The 13,339-nt window shown below is 46.3% G+C and overlaps 1 protein-coding gene across 1 annotated transcript in view; it reads left to right on the forward strand.

Annotated features, from left to right (window-relative positions):
- The window catches only part of NDUFB11 (NADH:ubiquinone oxidoreductase subunit B11), a 611,992-nt gene that overhangs the window by 193,717 nt on the left and 404,936 nt on the right, over positions 1-13,339 (forward strand). The window lies entirely within an intron of this gene.

Here is a 13,339-nt window from a genome sequence, read left to right on the forward strand (position 1 = left end):
TAATAGAAGCAGTTCTTTCCGTCCGTTTTCCTCTTTTTACTTTAGATTGGAGGGGCCCTTTCTAACTGAGTATACCGTATTGCTGTGGACTGCGTGCATAGAGCCCATTTTCGGGGTTTCCTTGTTCACGTGGGCTTCTCATGTCTGTGTTTGACCTAGAGTCCCCTTTCTCGGAACAGTCACATTTCTAGCATGGCATGCTCAGATTTGCTCTATGTAAAGGTAATCGGTCTCTAGCTAACTCCTAAAAACGCATCTCTTTAAACATGCCTCTGCCTGCTCAGTTCAAACGTCTATCAAAGAAGATCAAGAATCCCCATTAGAAATCCTCCTACCTGCTAACTTGGCGCTCTGCCGTCCTTGGCCTGCTTCTTTTGGGGCTCCCGACCTCTGCCTCTGTGTTCCTGCAGTTGTAAAACACTCTCCTGTCCTTCACATCCTGGTTTGAGTCCTGGGCTCCAAAATGGCGCACTTATGACCTGCTCCTCTTGCCTCCATGCTCCTGTTCGCTACTTGTGTGGTTAAGGACCTGTACGTTCTCCCTCATAACATATTAGCTCTGCATGGGCGTTCATATAGCACACACATGCCATTTAAAAATAGAGTAGTGCTGCTGTTGCTGTCCTTTTTCTAGAGTCGCACTGGAAAAAAAGTAAAGTCACTTTCTAGGTTTAGTCAGATCCTTATACTTTGCATATATTTAGAACCAACATATTTCATTGTAGTGCTTTTAAATTCCTGTGCATTCCTCCACTTTTCTAACTTAACAAATGAGTGAACACTTACAGCAGAATATTTTATAAACACATTTGCTAAATATTAATACATTTCTAAAATTACATGATAGACAATGACCTTTTCTATTTTACAATTTCGTTTTAAAGTATGGTACCTATGAGTGTTCTTAAAATATTAAAGTTAGCAGTTCTTTGGTTGGAGAACGGAGGTACCACCTGCTGGCTGCCAGTGATTGTTGATACAATAATAGCTTCCACCATTGCATTTTGTTTTTTGGTTTCGTGACTTGATGCCCAATACAAGATACTTCTCGCCCACTGTAGGAGATGGCACTTCGTATCTGTAAAGAATTCTGTGTACACGAGGGCTCTTTATCTTTCCATGTCCACCTGAGTTCCTTCTCTCTGGCCCCACCGTGGTCCCTTCTTTCTCTCCCATCCCCCACGGGGACACTGGTTGTCCCAGCTGATGTTCTACCTTGAGATGCAAGCTACCATGTGGCTTTTCCTGGCCCCATCTCTGAACTTTTGACCCCCACCAAGAAGGGTGGGTGGATATTATTGTGCCCATCACGAGAGGTCATTTATATTACATCAGTCTGTGGTTCTAGCCCAGGGAAACATGACACGCCCTGCTGTCCCATTGTATACAGGCTGTGTTCCACATATAAGGTAGCCATTTCATCAGCACCATAGACGAATGCGATTGTTTACATTGGCTAGTAGGAAATCCAGCCTTCTCATCAATGGGGAAAAATAAATGTGGCTCTGTGCATAGTGGCGAGCCTTACTTCATTTTGAGAAAGATGCCCACTCGTGGCGGCCTTGGAAAGCTGAGCAGCAGCTACCAGCTGCAATGCAGGCTGTTTCAGCGCTGCAGTACAGGTTATTTTTCATTGGTGTAATCCAAACATATGGGATTACAAATCTAATGGATGTTCCACTCGGCTAGTATCCCTTGAGTTCCACCCATGCGGAGGGGTTCTTCTCCACAATCCTGGTATCTTGCATCCACGAGTTTTGATTCCCAAATTCTCGAATGCTCCTGCCCTACGCCCAGTGATCTGGTTGTAATCTGCACTTTGTTACTTTTGTGAGTCCTGCAGTGGTGGCAGAATCACTTTAGTGTTCTAGCTCTCAGAAATGATTCACTATTGTAGAATTCCTTCGACCTTACGCCTCTGGTCAGTGCCCCAGAAGCTGGGGTGACAGTGCCATTTAACTGGCGCTTGACGCTGTTCTAAGAGCAGGATACTACCCATTTGTTTGTGGTTTAAGATTCCGGGAGAGACAGGTTTTAGTAATAAAACAATACATTGAATTTCTCCTTTATTTGTGTGCCATGCAAATCGTGACTGTCAATTTTAGTATGGATTTAGAAGTATACTGGACAGCTTTGAAGCGCCATCCATCCATTTTTAACACAAGGTTATCTCTTCTACAGGACTTTCAATGCTTTTCATTTTTTTCTACTGATCCCCCGCCACCACACATTCATGGCCTTATTGGTAGAACGCTTGCTAACCTATGAAAGCAGGCATGCAAGCACTTTGTGCACAAAAAGGTTGGCTGCCACTCGGAGATTAGAAATGATGAGGGCACCACCTCATTCTTTTAATTTCTGAATTTGTGAAGCTGCATGCGCAACCCAAAACCATCTAGGCACATATGGATGTGAATCATGCGATTTGGGTTGAGTGACATGCTCTCTCTCAGCATGATGAGGCATTGTTAGAGAGAGCACTGCAGGATGGGCTAGCGCTCCAAAACATGAGAATGCAACATTGTTTTTTCCTCACATCAAATCGGTCAAGATGAAAAGATGTCAAGGCTGTTAAGATATCTGTTTTACATTTGTTGAAGAATAAGCGAAACATATTGAGCCTTTTCTATAGGTGTGGGGCTGTTCAGTATATCTGGAGCTACGAAAAGTACTTTTCTCTGCGCAAATTGATTGCATGGCCTGGCGATTGGAACTCCTGCAGCTGGTTCAGTGGACCTTGGGGCAGCAGTAGTACAACGGCCTGAGCCTCTGCCCCACCTCTGTCTGTTGGAATGTGCTGTATGCCTGGTTCATGCACTCTGCCTAGTTTTTATTCTTGCTCCCGATAGTCTTTCATTTGGCAGCTTTTCTGTTCCCGTGTTAGAATAATAGCTCTTCTGCGTGTTTATAAGAACGACCCTCGTTTCTTTGTGCTGTGAATCTGCAGCACATTGCTGGAGTGTTTCCTCTCCTCGTTCTGCAGTAATTAAACATGTTTGCGTGATGATTTCTGTTCGTTTGTTCCTTTGTTGGCCCAGAGACAGTTCTTATTCGGTAGGGTACATCCATCCTCACTACGTTTGCGGTTTTGGAAGATAGTATTTGTCTCGCTGCTTGCTGGCCTTAAGGTTGCACGTGTGCTGTACAATCTCCCCTAAAGCAACATGCATTCTATGCGTTATATAACGTGGTAGGCGATGGTGCGTCGTGACATTGCTTGCCGGACACACTGTACCCCATGCAGTTGATCTTTGGAAATCACTGGTCCACTTACTTGTCTAGACAAACGGTCTCATATAGGCGGGTATGTGGGGGGCGGGGGAGAGTTGATTGTATAGCCGAGTTGCCTGGAGCAGGACCACATGTCACAGCCGGTGTTAGCATGATCTCTCAACATTGTGATGGCATGATATTGTATGTTAAGGTTATGCCAAATAATTCCCCCAAAGTGGCCTTCGTTTATGGTTTGGAACCACCACAGCAGTAGGCTGCCTTTTTTAGATTTAGCTTAATGCATGGGTGTTGCTAGGTCTGGAAAAGATCTGGGTTTACGCTAATGTCGGGACTGTCTGGGCTAGCTAGCCTTTTGGTTGTAGCCCCAGAGCTTCTATCTGGGGCAACAACCCAAAGATCCGTGGCTATAGCCCCCTCAACTCCCCCTAGCAATTCCACTGGCTTAATGGTGCAGAGCTCTATACCAAACCATGCAACCCGGTATTGTAGGGGGGGTCTCGGAAATCTGGAAATTGTGATGCATGCTCCCTCCCAAACACTTCATTCAATTTCTTTGGTTTGAAATATTTTTTATTTCCATTTTGACAAAAGAACAAAGTTATGCTCAAGGTTCGGCTACATTAAGACTTCACTAAAGCCCCCTGGAGAACCCAGAGGAAGCAAGCGCTCTGCTCCAGCGGCAGAGAAATCCCCATTATGCAGTTAATGGCGGTCATCACTTCAGACCAGCTAGTATTGTGAGTGTTTAGGACAACGCATATATATATATGTCCCCACATCCCCTCCAACCTTGCCCAACCAGACTCATGTTTCCCATGTGCTGCATCCTATCTGGCGTTAAATACCCTCTTGCCAGGAACTTGAACCCACGCTCAGCGCACTGGACACTCCTGGTTGCCCTCCTAAGACCCCTCCACACCTGCTGCACTCCTCGGGGGAGAGCACACATCCCAGGTTCTGATGCCATGCATACACATTGGACGGGAATGTCTCTGCCCAGGCAAGAGTAAAGGTTAGGCCCGACACCCCTGGAGGGAGTTAGTGAGAGTCCGAGTTTCTCAAAATTCGTAGGAGGCCTGGTGGCTGCCTGCCGGTTGTGCGGCTGCATCACCCAGTGCTGCAGCTGCCAGTATTGAAACCTGTCCCCCTCTTTCACCTCAAACGTGTCATTGCAGGATGCAAAGGAGCAAATCGTGCCCTGGTCAAATATATGCTATACCATCATAGGTCGGTTGCAAGCTAGGATTAAAATGAATAAGGGTGAGAGGGAAGGATGAGAGGCCCAAACGCACATTCAGTGTCCAACACCTGAATGGTTACCCCAGTAGCTCCCCAGCTCATACACTGAGGCAGCCAATGGAGGTATTGAAGCGGCTTACCCACCATATCCTTTTTCAGGTGATGCCACGCTTTAGTAGAGGAAAGGTAAATCGAGTCCCGAATGACCTGTAGTTGAGCTGCCCAGTAATATCACTGTATGTCTAGTTGTGCCATACCACCTCCGTCCCTTGGTTTATAGAGCGTAGCTTTGACGATACGGGCTCCCCAGCCCCCTTTCCTCCAGACATACCCCATGATCTCCCTTTGCAGTGAGCCAATGAATTGGCCGGGACATTAATCGGAAGTGCCTGAAAGTGGTACAGCAACCACTGTAAAATATTAATCTTGATAGCTGCGCCCATCCCAAACCACGTGATAGGCCTCATCCCCCAGGAGTGTAAATCTGCTTTAATGGCCTAAACAGAGCAGGGTATTTGGCTCGGAACAAGCCATCGCAATGAGACTCAAGATAAATCACCATATATTTGTCAGCCGCCGGGACGAACGGAGCGTTTAAAGCCTCCACCCCACAGGAGATATTCAGAGCCTTGCTTTAACCCAGGTTTACCCTAAACCCTGATATCGGACAAAGTATCCAGGATCTCCATCAGCTTGGGGACCAAGGCCTCAGCCCTCCCCAGATTCACAAGCACATCATCCGCATAGTTTGCCTCCCCCGTACAGGTAATACCACACATACGCTCCTCTTCCCTAATCCTCACTGCGAGAGGTTCCACTGCTAGCGCGAATAGAAGAGGGGAGAGTGGACATCCCTGCTTAGTACCACAGGAAAGCATGAAACCCTGAGAGATCCCCTGCACCCCCTCATTGGCAGATACCCATGCCGACAGACGAGTACAGTGCGAACACCCCCTTGATGAAGCTGTCCCCAAAGTTGTGCCTGCGCAGGACCTCACAGAGAAAAGACCACTCTATGCAGTCAAATGCCTTCTCAGCATCTAGCCCTAGCAGTATGGCTGGGGTGCCAGTACAGTGAGCTACAGCTGAGGTTCGCAATTTTCCAGACGTTGGCCGCCCCCCTGATGACCGTTTACAAATCCCACCTGATCCTCCCCCACAAAAAGCGACAGCACCTTAGCTAATCTCAGACACAAGATCTTAGCATATAGCTTTACATCAGTATTTCGCACTGCAATGGGCATGTATGATGAGCAAGAGTTTGGGTCCTCATTTGGCTTTGATATGAGGGAAATCCTAGTCTGACCTATGGTCTGTGAGGAAACACCCTGAGGAGACATTCCGTTAAACAAGGTGTGGAAAGGTTCCAAGAGACTTCCAGAGAATTGCTTGAAGGACCTCATCAGGCCATCTATCCCGGGGGTCTTCCCCACCCGTAGGGACGAGATCACCTGCAGAATATCCTCCTTAGTGATCACCCTCTATAATAGCTCTTGTATTTCAGTGGGCAGACAAGTCAAAGGGCATTGATTCAAAAACCTTCCTATAGTGGCCTGGTCTGGTTGGTCTGAGGTATACAATGTTCTGGAGAAGGAGTCAAACTTCCCCAGCAGTTTGCGTTGTTACTCAGCAGCTTGCCCTCCCCAACCTAATACCAGCTACTCCCCGAGACAACCATCTGTTTTAACGTCCACACCAGGATCTTATCGGCTATGTTGCCTTCTTCAAAATATCCGTTTAGCCCGCAAAATGCTAAATTCCGTCCTTTATGCTTCTATCATGTTAACTTGCCTGCGTGCAGATTTTAGAGCACGGAAAGCCTTAGGATACCCTGTCTCCCTGTATTCCACCTCTCTTCTCTTCACTTTCTGCCCCAATAGAATGGGTTGCTCCCGTCTGTGTCGATTTATCCCGCTGCCTTGGAAATGAAACCCCACTCCCCCTTATGTAAGCCTTAAATGCGTCTCATCGAGTCACCTCTTGGACCTGCACAACCGGGTTAGTCTGAAAGTACTCTGCAATCACCCCCTTAACTTCCTCCCTCATTATAGGATCATTGAAGAGAGTGTGTTTGAGTTTACAGCACTAATGGCCTGGCTCGCTCGGGAATACTGAGACTCATGGTGATAGGGGCATGGTCTGAGAAGTCGATGGCACCTATATCAGTGTAACTTACTTTGGAGATCAACCCCTCCCCAATACAGAAGTAGTCTATTCTGGAGTATATACGATAGGAGGGAGAAAAAAGTGTAGTCCCTCTACTCTGGGTGCATGTGTCGCCACACATCGACCATACAAGAGTCTGAAAGCTTTTTAAGGAGGATGGTAGAGGGACGCACAGACCCCCAATAGTCCTGTTTACTCTCGGCCCAATTGGGGTCAATGGGCAAGTTAACGTCCCACCTTCACCCATGGATAATATGAGCCTTGGAGAACACCAACAACTCCCTCCAATATCCTGCATCGGAAGTCATTCTGGTTGATGTTGGGCCCATACACGACAGCAAGCGTCACCTGGGCTCTGGCCAGGAGGCCTGCTAAAAAGATGTCTCCCTTTCATGTCGTATTTGGTCCCCTCAGTCTGGAACAGGACTGTCTTCCCTATAAGGATGCTCACTCCCCGTTTTTTTGAGGCGGTGTGTGGGAGAAAAACTGTTCCAGGAAATCCTGTGTATGGATCCTGCCCACATCAACCCTGTGCAGGTACATCTCTTGAAGGAACGCAACATCCACCTGCGAATGCTTCAGCCAATGTAGCAAAGTGCGCCTCTTCCTGGGAGAGTTCAGGCCCCTAACATTGTGGGACACACATCTCCGCTTCAACCCACCTAGGACAATAACTGGAAATCTACAAGCTGTCCCTTATTCCTCACAGCGAATGACCACGTTGGAATAAACACTCCAATAGCGCTTCCCCCTAGGTTAAAATTGCCAGGATCATTATGCATCAATACACCCCCCGCCCTGCCTAACTACTCTTCAGAGTGTAGAGGAAGAGGTGTCCCACCAGAGACCATTCCCTTTCTCAGAACAGGCCCGCCTCAACTCACCCGGCCGAAACACTCCCACATACACAAAATAGCTCATGCTACACAGCCTCTCGTATATGCCAAGGCCTTTAGGTCCAGACATGTCTCAGAACACGCCATATGGGGCCAGTCATCCGGATGTGCTTTGGACAGGCCCCCCCTTCTCCTTCAGGCTCCTGCCCCACACTCGTCTCCATCTACTCATGGTGTCCTCTTCCGTCGAGTGCTCAAATGACATCCCCAGGATCTTCGCTGCCTCTTCTGGTGCTGTGCAGCGTCACTGCTTCCACTCTCGTGAGAAGTAGACCAAAGGGGACTTGGTCCCCAAAACTTCCTCGACATTACTAGCCAATTTTTGTTCTCTCATTTGTTACACACTGGGAGGCCTGATGCATCGGGTCAAGTCGCGCGGTATTCATATTTGAGCAGTTTGGAAGCCAAGATTGAAGAACTTGCGTATGTCACTGAGATTTTGCCCTGGAAATGACTGCACCGGATCAAAGGGAATACAGGTGGCGGTTATTACAGATAACACAGAACGTGCATCTCTTCAACATAAGTAACAATGGATACGCCCACATCATGAGAACATATTCTGCATTGGTACTTCCTCACCTATGGTCTGGATTAGGATCCTGTGTGGAATACACCCCCGTAGGCCACCCACCCCAGGTCAGGAGTGGTCCCTGTCTGTCCCTCACCTTCCCTCATGACTCTGACTCAGTCTCACATGGGTGTAATGTAAACTGTGCAGTAGCTTGAACTATATTGACTGGAACTTGGAATTTAAGGATACTTGCTGAGTGAGAAAACATTTCCCATTACACAGCATAAATTCCCTTTTCCAGGTTCAGATTTCCATCTTTCTCGTGAAGTAACAAAGACCAAAGCCCTTGGTCTTTTGCTTTTGACATTGGAAACAGATTCTATCGGACTAAGTGACATATGATCGGGTTCTGAATTTGAATGTTCAGTGTAAGACCGTGGTTGTTTTGTAAATGAAATGTTTAAATAAAAATAAACTGAAGTCATATGCTGTCATGTTACGAAAAGTCGAGACAAAGTGCTTAGTGTTCTAAGTGTATATCATTTAGGGATGAGTGTACAGTGAGTTCTGTTGGGAACATTGGCCATGTTGACATAAAAGCAGCGCGTGTGCACAAATATTACAATAAAGTGCATCCAACAGCTCCTGCTCTCTCAACAGAGGAATACATCCCGTAACACTCTAATTACAGCTCGCTCCCCCAACTTTAAAATAATTGCCTCGTGCATAGGCGACATGTCTAGAATACCTCACAGGGGTTGGAATTGGAATTCATAAGAGCAGGAGCTGAAAATAGCTCCCGGTTGTCGGGATTTTCCTCTGCCCAGGAGTTACTCATCATGACCCAGGAGCTAAGTCCATTGCCATGAAAAGAGTGCTTGAAAATTGGTGGAACTGTTTTTTATTTTTTCATTTTTTTTTTTATAGATCAACGGTTACATGCACCCAAAAAAGCACATACTTTGCACCCCTCCTTTTATTGATTTGTTTTGTAATTCATTGTGGTTTCTGTTGAATCATCTCTTGCCACGCTACTTTACATGTCTTCACTTTTCACATTCGCTTTAAATTGCTCTCTTTGATTTCTTTTAGATTTCTTTTTAGTCTGTTATTCCATCTTGGTGCTACGCATTTAGTCCTTACCTATTCTTGCCACTACATCGTAACTGCTACTACATTTGTTACTGTATTGATCGCTGATACCATCTCTGCTGCCACCTCTTTTTCTGCGATGCCACCTTGCTCATTCTTTCCCTCTGCTGCTGCAGAATGAGGTGCCGATACATAGCATACAACAAATCAAACTCCCAAATGAGATGCAACTAGAACTTTTTGTACAGTACATATGGTCATTCATGTTTACATGTCTTCTAGAGGTTTACAAATGCACCTTTTATACAAATGGGTATATTTGTGCAGCACCAGTTGGCTTGGGGAGCCAAGAGTAGCTGTTGGCGTCTATCTGACCACGCTCTTCTAGACCCTGCCTCAGATCTGGAAGTTCCAATGGTATGGAGTCATAATTCCCAGCCTGTTTCTGATATTTTTCCGAGATAATGTGGGTATTTTTAGGGGGTCAAAATGGCATTCACATAGTCTGCACTACTCATTCCTGCCTTGAGATTAAATCATTTTACAACTTTGGCCTCATGCCTCATTTGAGGGTATAGGTACATCCTCATACCAATAATAGAAGAAACATATCTGCCAGATCGTACTGTGCAAAATCCAGAACCAGCGACCGTGCCTCATTGTATGGATCAGTCAAATATGCCAGCTTCATTCGGACTGATCGGGGGGCCCAAACAAATGCAGCATTCTATTGTAATTCATTGAAGAATGATTGTCCTGGCCAAATAGGAATATTTTGAACATAGTAACGGCGGTTAGCAAGACTACCATCTTCAACAAGTCTTGCCATCCCAACAAAGATATAGGAAGCTTCATTTATCTTAGTAATTTAGTTTGCAGTGGAACAAGATACCCTCCCAAATTGTAGACTACAACACCAAAAACAGTATGAGGAAAATGCAATACCCAAGTATGTGATAGAATTTGGTGCCCATCGGAACTCTAGGGCATCTGCTGGAGCAATGGTATGATTAGTTAGCAGAAGCCACCCAATTGATGGACTGATCTGAATACACACCAAACAATGACTCATCCTTGATAATTGGCACAAGCTTATTCTCAGGGTTTCTCACAAACAAATAAATATTTGCATAGTCTGAAATAATCGGTGGTACTGCACGGTGAGGTGTCAGGAATGAAACTCTGACACAAGGGGTTCATGGTTTTGATGATCAAAGACTTTTAATAAAATAAGAGGTTGGGGAAATGTCTATGTCCCTGCACTCGAGGAGTTTCCCTACCTGAACCCAAAACTAAGGATCTGTCGGAGATCAGAATGTCCAAAACAAAACGTCCTGCGTCCAAAGTTCTATTCTGACCCTCACATTCTAACAAAACAATTCTAAAGTGGAAATTGATTGATTGATATTTTATTTCTATCGCGCTCGTACACCAGTGTTTCAGAGCACGACAAGGCAAGGGAGGGGAACAGGGGAGAACAAAACAGCGATCTTACTAGGCCCAGTGACATTGAGAACGCGCAAGTGCATGGGAGAGGGGGAGTGGAAAAGTGCATGTAAGGGGGGGAGAGGTGGAAAGTGCGAAGCAGAGTTTAAACAGATAAATAACAATAAATAAATAATAAAGGCAACAAACAGTGGTACTGCAGCCAGCAATTTGCAAGTGCTAGGTTTAAGGCAGCAGACAGGGTAGGTAAGATAAGTGCAGGAAGAAAAAGGGGGGGGTTGTATGGGTACAGATACAGAACCCAGTGCAAGGGGTGGCCCGGAGGCAGTGAGGGAGGGTGGCAGGATGAGCAGGTACCTGGGCCCAAAAGACAGAGGGTGGCCAGGTGCACGGTGCCAAGAGAGAACAGATCAGCAGGGGAGAGGGGGAGCGAAGGCAGAAGAAAAGAGGAAGGTCTTGAGGTACTTCCGGAGATGGTTCTCCTCAAGTTTTAGAGTGGCAGGGAGGCTGTTCCAGAGAGAGGCCCCAGCCGAAGACAGCGATCTACCCCCAGCTCGTTTCTTAGAAAAACGACTGACCCTGAGTGAGTTGGAGGTAGAGGAGCGAAGAGCTTGAGAGGGGAGGTATTTGCGAAGGGATAGCTGAAGGTATTTTGGACCCAGGCCCCAGAAAGCCTTGTGGACTATGCAGAGGGTTTTGAATTTAATCCTTGCATCCACTGGGAGCCAGTGGAGAGATTTCAGAGCTGGAGAGATACGATCCCAGGGCTTGAGGCCAAGGACAAGTCTCGCAGTCCTGTTCTGGATTAGTTGCAGAGGGCGGAGAGTAGAGGCAGGTAGATTTAGAAAGAGGCTGTTACAATAGTCCAAGCTAGAGAGAACCAGAGCTTGAGATACCATGAGCTTCTGGGGGAAGGGGAGGAAAGGCAGAGTACCTCTGAGGAGGTGCAGTCGGATATTTTACTTTAGAGACCTCAGAGATATGGGCGGAGAATGAAAAGGGTGGAGTCAAAGATGACCCCGAGGTTCTTAGCCTCACAGGTGGGGGTAGGAGGAGGGCCAAGGGAGGCCGGCCACAGAGTGAGGGGAAAGGATGGTGAAGGTGTGCCGATGAGGAGGATCTCCGTCTTGCTGGCATTCAGACAAAGATCATTGGTGGCACACCAATCTTGAATGGCAGTTAGGCAATCAGAGATGAGAGAGGGAGAGGAGGTGGCAGAGGGCAGCTTGAAAATGAGTTGTTGTCAGCGTAGCACTGGAAATTTGAGCAGAAAGTGGCAAGTGTCTTTAGCCTTAAGTGATGTACAAATGTTAAAAAAAGAAAATGCGCAACTTCAACCCAAAACGTTCCAAGGGATAGAGTTCTGAGGGCAATTACCTTCCCCTGGATTTCTCCTCCCCCTGGTTTCTGTTCAGGATTCAGTCTTTTGATCTTCAACCAGGACATTAGGAATCTACCCTGCTCCACTAAGGAGTACTAGGCCATCGTCCTCAGACTAGACCGACACAGCATAACCAGAAACTGGGATACTATATTTGGTATATCGATTATGAAAATATCCATGATTGAAATTGTAATGGAACACATACTAATGCAACTGTACCAACTTGTATTGACACTATACCTGTATCTGCAACATTGCTCCTTACCAAGTCTTTGCAATGTAACCATATTCTTAAGTTCAAGCGCCCAGATGCCTGAGGGTTATGCGCGCTATATAAATGTAATAAAAAATAAATAAATAAATAAATGCGTCTTGCGCACAAAATAACCTGACTTTGTCGTGTTAGGATACCTAGTGTACTCTCCTGCCAGGTTTCCTTTCTCTTTTAATATATTTCCTCTGCCTTTTCCTGATGGGCTTTGATCAGTATTTCCTGAATCAATTTTATTTTATATTTTGTTTATATGCTTTTGTCATAGCTTTCTCAAAAAGACACATGTTCACAATTGACATCCACTTGGTATACTCTCCTGCCAGGGACTTTCTTTTATGAACACTCTTTCAACTTGCATTTGCCTAGTATACTCGCCTGTCGGGGCTTTCTTATGTCGACTCTGTGCACATTTCCAATGCTGATAGTCTCTTATTTTAGCCTTCTCTGGTACACATGTGAACGAAGTCCTGGCAGAATAGCCTGGTATACTATTCTGCCAGGACTTCTTTCACATGTGTATTGCATACACTCATACGGTTGTAAGTCTCTTGTTCTGATTACTTTTCCCGTTTATAACAATGTTCACCTGCATATACTCTTTCAGGGGTTGTTTTGTTCATTAACAGTGTTTGACATGTCTGTCGATACTACCAATGTGTCTTCTTACCTTCCGTGGACTCACTGGTTGTTCCTGGCATATTGTGTCTCTCCTACAGTAAGCCGGTCCGGCAGCAATCATTCTGCTCTCTGCTTCGGTTTCCTGACTTCTCTGCTCTTTGTGGCTCCTGCTGGGCTCTATGGCATCCTCCCGAGCACCGGCAAGGTGGGGACAACCTCCTAACACCTGTAAATGCCAAGAGGTTTCCTCTCTCTGCTTCTGGCATCCCTACACGTTTTTTCTACAGCGTCTGCTTCCCTTCTTCTGGATAAGCTAGTTGGCTCCACAGAATGCTTTCTAGTCCTGTGTCTGCGCTTCAGAGAGATGCAGTCATCTTCCGCCAGCAGCTCTGCCTGGTCAGCTGCTTCCACTGTTTACATTTCCCAGCTGTAGGTAAAAGCTTGAAATGACTAGAGCGCGGCTTGTGCTTTTGGGC

This window comes from Ambystoma mexicanum, chromosome 2q, assembly GCF_040938575.1.
Source record: "Ambystoma mexicanum isolate Mex_15411 chromosome 2q, UKY_AmexF1_1, whole genome shotgun sequence".
Classification (NCBI taxonomy): Eukaryota; Metazoa; Chordata; class Amphibia; order Caudata; family Ambystomatidae; genus Ambystoma; species Ambystoma mexicanum.